Here is a 6,046-nt window from a genome sequence, read left to right on the forward strand (position 1 = left end):
TAATGAGAAAATTGTAAAAACATGCTCGCCAAGGGATAGGGGTAGTTTCTGCAGTATATTTTCAAGGATAGGGGTGGTTTCCGCAGGGATGTTGCAATAACCATATATATTTTTGAAAAGCACTATTGATGAAGCATATGCCCATATGGATCAAAAAGCAAAAAACAAAAAAAAATTCAACCCCCCATTTTATTTATTTTTTTTTGGCTACAGGGGTTGCACTAGGAAATCGCTTTGGTGTCTATGCATGGGTAATAATTACGTGCACAAAATGATATATGAAGCATATTAATAAAGGGCATTGTGTGTGAAGGATTCCAAGAAAATCACTTTATTAATTCTTCTTTTTTTGGGGTGGTTCCGGGGAAAACATGGGGATGCGTTATACAATTTTGTAAATAGCACCAGTACATGGGTAATTGCTGAAAGTCTTTTTACTCTAGCATAAACGGTTCAGATGTTATAAAAATTGGTTTTTTAAAATGTAACACCCTGTAATTAAAAATAGGGCAATTACCCTTAAGTCAAACCTATACCAAAAAATGAGTCACTTATTTGTGAATAATTGTCGCAGCATTTCTTCTTAATTTCAGGTACAGTTAGGGAAAAATATATTTGTTTTAAAAACATCTTTTTTAAAAACTTGTCAACTTTGGGGCTCCACCCCCGCTAAACGGTGGATGATAGACATATGCTGTCGGGAAATAAATCGTAGAAAATATAGTCCTCTTCATATTTCTATAAAAAATTTTTTTTGTAAAACTTACAGGAAGGGCTACGTTCCGCAAAAACCACAAATTACCCCCTTTAAAGGGGTGAAAATGGGGGTTCCGGGGCGAAATTTTTTCAGAAAAAGTTAGTCTTATAATAAGCACCCCTTGATATAACAGAAAAAAAAAATAAAACCGGACTAGTGTCCATTTTGCAAGGTTCAACCTCTGTTTCCTACACTATAACCATAGTTCGAACAGAAGTAAAACCTACGTTTTTCATTGTCAAATTATTGTTATTTTGCAAAGTGTACTTTTAGTTTGTTATTTTGTGACATTCACATACAACAAGTTCAATTAAACAAAAATGGTTTTTACTAACGAGGAATAAGCTGGTATTCTTAGTTTATGGCGAAATGAGGTGAAACGCTCAAGCAGCGCAAGGCAGATACGGTGAAAAATTTCTCAATCGTGACCATCCCGCTCAATCAACATTTACAGCTTTTCATCAACGATTAAGAGACACAGGTTCAGTGGTGCCAAAAAATAATGAAACAGGGAGACATAATGATGCAACAGCAGAACATAAAGTTTTTATTTTAATGGAAGGTGTAAGTACTGCTAACAAAATTTTCTTGCTCGTGTAGAATTCGCTAGATGGTTACAAAATTAGAAAAATCAAAATGAATATTTTTCAAGTACATTTTGTTTTGTGATAAAGCTTTATTCACAAAAAATGGATTTTAAATATACATAATGCACATTATTATTTTGTACGTTGGTAAATCCTACATTGTTCAAGAATTTAAGCATCAGCATAGTTTTAGCATAAACATAAGAGTAGTCGACGATTATTTACTTGCTCTGTGAAATTACCTGCCAGTTTAAACGGTTCTGATTACCTACATTTCCTGCAAAATATTTTACCTGTTTTGTTAGATGGGATGCATTTAAATGATTCATGAAAGAAAGCTTATGGTTTCTACATGACTGCTGTCCAGCCCCCTTTAGCAGGAATGTACGAGACTTTCTTGATAATACCTACGAAGATCATTGGATTGGAAGAGGCGGTTCAGTTTCTTGACTAACAAGGTCGCCAGATTTGAATCCTTGCGATTATTGTGTTTGGGGATACGTAATAGATAATGCATTGTGTATTAAATGCAGAACAAATAAAAAGTAAACACAGGATTTCAACTAGGTCATCAGCATCCGATTGTGATTGTGCTCGAGATGAGAGGCAACAATAATTAGATAGTCAACGGCAAGTATAATTTGATTGAGAAATCGGTAGCGAATTTCCTGTAGGACGAAGATTTAGTTGATGACGAGGGTTGAGATATAAAATTTTCTGTTTCCTAACCGACGTAAACGAGTTTTTAATACATTTAAATTTTGTATAGCAACAAGTTGTTACTGGTTGCAAGTTGGAGCCTGTGGTATAAGTACTATAAAATATGTATACTATTATTTTATGTTTTTGTGATTTCATCTAGAATATTTATTTATACGATTATTTTATTCATAGGGATTCTGATCAATAGAAACCATACAAAAATAGTATTTCAGAGATTATTTTTTAATTATTGTAATTTCCAAGCGTGTGTTAAGATTTTTTATCACGTATTTAATTCTGCCCAATCAGAAAATTTTATTAGGATGGACAATTCGATGTAACGTAAGTATCGAATTGTTTCTAATGCTCTGTGTCCGTTTATTCTCTATCGACGATGATAAATAAATGTTGAAGTCGTGGGGCAAAAAATGGTTTTATTGACAGCGACTGAATTATTACACTACAGTTGTTGTTTAGGTAAAATTTTATAATAGACTACTCTAAATTGACAGCTATTGATAATAACACTCTGTCTACGTAACTTCAAACAATGACTTATGCACTAGATTTGTTAATGAGGTAACTATTCTAAATAGATTGCCACTCAAAATAGTCCGGACTGCTAATTTATAATCTCGCCAAAAATATCCAAATCATAAATAAGTTTATTGCGTTTTGCATGGCCACAAAAACCTTTGAAATATATTAATACTTTGAAAGCTTACAACTACAATTTAAATGACGAAGCAGTTGCAACACTAAGAAGTTACAATTAAAAATAATACTATTGCCCCCAGAAAAAGAAACCCACATTTGAGGGTAAATATGAATCATGGGTAACATTCCATGATTTGTTTAAACGTTTGATGCATGAGAACAACCAACTATCGAATGTGCTAGCAAACTACAGTGTGGCCTGGAAAATGTTGCAAGAGAGGTACGATAACCCAAGAACGGAAAGGACCAGACCACAGACAACAGGCAAACAAGAAAATAACGTGTATCGTATGCCATGAAGAATATAAACTGTACACATGTAAGAAGTTTCTGTTATAAACTGTACAAGTACATGAAAGAAACAAAATCCTAAAGGAAAAGCAATGGTGCGGTAGATACCTACTGCACAACAGGGAAGTACCATGTTGTTCCTCTCATAGATGTGCAGAATGTAACGGACAGCACCATTCATTACTACACATGTCAGAAGGTCCGTATGATAACAGAAGAAATTCTGAAAACAGAATACCACAAAATAGACCCACTTCTAGTGGGTCAGAAGGTCAATATGATAACAGAAGGAATTCTGAAAACAGAAGACCACAAAATAGACCCAGTTCTAGTGGGACCAGAGGTGACAACAGTTACGACAGATCGTCAAGGAAATTATAGAATACTGTGAGCTGTTTAAGTCATCAGAATGAAGAAGTGCTACTTGCAACGGCATTAGTACGAGTAAGAAACTCAAAAGTAAGCTCACAATTGATAAGAACATTGATTGACCAAAGCTCGCAGTCATTAGTAGTTACGGAGCAGGCCGCTACATTTCTCGAAATAAAAAAATAGCTGTCTACGCTCACATATCTGGAATTGGCAATGAAGACCAAAGAACGTCTAAATGGAGCGTGATATTAAACTTAGAGGCATATTTCACAAATGAATTTGAAGTAAAGACCGAAGCAGTTGTGCTACGAAAAATAAAAAAGAATCTACCGGAGAAGGAGATACAGAAAAAAGAAAGGAATCGCATGAGCTTAGTCCTGGCGGATCCAAATTTTAATGAAACAGGTACAATAGATATTCTACTAGGAGCCAAAGAATATAGTTTGATATTACTTGACGGAGTAGATCGAAAGAAAAATAGTTTGTTCGCCCAAAATACTAAATTGGGTTGGATAATGTCAGGGGTAGCACAGCAAGAGCATATTCCTGAGACACAAGTGCTGAGTATATTGTGTAGGCGACAGATGCCTAGAGATTTTTAATTTGCGCTTACTAAAGCAGAATGGGCCATTCCACATAATATGATGGTATAGTTTAGTTAAGTATTAGTTGTAATGCATGATAACTAGTTAGTGATTCAATAAACTTCTTCGTTAAAAAAATCTGATAATTAGGCCCGGATCCCGCGTAAAAAAAAGTTTATTAATAGCAAGCTAAAAATTTGTTAATAGCTTAACGATGTCTAGTTGGACAAATTTTGATGTACGGGATACTGTAACAGGGTGAGCTTTAATTGTGGAACAGGTTACAGGTTTCGAACGTCAGACTACGAAAACGTCCGATGTATTTTGTCGGATACATCTTCCAATTGATTTGTTACCCTTTCATTAAACTCTTATGCAAAAATCAGACTGCTATTTACCACCAACATAATCTTTGTCATTTCACATGTTCTACGTGTCGGATTTATTACAATGCCCAACATATTTGTCGGACAAACATTTTTTCGTATATTATATAAAGTTTGCTACTGAATAAACTTAAAAACAACCTGCTACTTTTCACAAGCATAAACTTGCCAGGATGACACGTCCCACAATTAAAATTAAGTTCCACAAATAAATCTTCCCCTGTTCTAGTGTTCCAATACATTAAAGTTTTTCCGACTAGACACATGCCTAAAATATTTTTAGCCAAACTTTTAGGACGTAGGTACGTTAAAAGTTGTATTTCAAATTTCTTTAGATTTAGTGTCTAAAACGAAATTGTTTGTTACTGCTGTGTATAAAATAAACCGTGTAGAATTTTAACACAAATTCAAGAAGAGACTTTTTAATTAACTGGAGTTTAGTCATTAATTAGACCAAGAATTAATCAACGTTTGTCAAACGTTTAAAGTTAATCTTCCTTTTCCTTGATTAAAATTCTTGAGTTACATTACTGTTACCTTTGGCAATGTTATATCAAAGGTAATTGTGAATTTATTGAATTTAGGTGATTCTACTACAAATAAAAAATATTTTTGTATAGTTTGATGGATGATACTATAAGTATCTATACCCAAACGTCATGATTCATTTTTAAACAAGTTATATTGAAACGTACGTCGATGTGTAATATCATTGATACGTACTGCCAATGTAATAATTAATAGGAAATACTTATTATCGGTGGACGTATTTTATAAAGTTATATTATACATTTTTCTATTCTCATACTATAATATATCAATTACGATTTCACTGCTTGTATCATAATGAACTTCATTATGATATAGATTTTCGTTAAGATACAGATTTTTAACCAATAGGATCGCGATATGGCATTCACGATGAAGGTAGCACACGCGCAGTGACCAATGGCGAGTCAAATAGATACGCTTTGACAGTTCTCAATATGTAAACAAACTGACAAACTACTTAATTTGTTTGCGTTACAAAATTAATAAATTTAAATATATTTTTTGTTGTAAATGATCATAGAAAAAATCGTGTATACAACTTGCATTTAATTATCATTATGAAGCTCGTATTCTATACAAAACTCATATATACTATTATATTTTACTATGTTATAATATATTTAACACAATATAGTTATAAATTCCAATAAACATAACAAATGCGCTAATGTCACTGTCAATGAAAATGGTAAATGTCAAAATTCATAATAAACAAAGTATCAATGACATGCCGTTTTGCGTATTGTTTATCGTTTAACTTATTGTGGTTTCTATGGACAAACTGCTTAATTTTGCGATACGAGTTTCTGTGAGTAAAAAAGAGACCAAGTATAAAAAGTAATTCGTGAATAATTTCATACTTGGGAAAAGGTAGAGTCGAAGAACTTATTTCATGCAATAAAGCCGGTCCGTTTGTTCATCCTACGTGTATGCAATTTTATACAAGAATTATTTTTATATTAATGTCTTTTTACGCCTCACACAAACTATATTGCTGTAATTGTTCTTCATAAGTGCGCAATAAAAATATCTTCTATTTTTGAACACTAAAACTGTTAAATATCACGCGTGTTTTTATGTATCGCATTGTTATATTCT

This window comes from Diabrotica virgifera, chromosome 1 (assembly GCF_917563875.1).
Source record: "Diabrotica virgifera virgifera chromosome 1, PGI_DIABVI_V3a".
In the NCBI taxonomy this organism is placed as follows: domain Eukaryota; kingdom Metazoa; phylum Arthropoda; class Insecta; order Coleoptera; family Chrysomelidae; genus Diabrotica; species Diabrotica virgifera.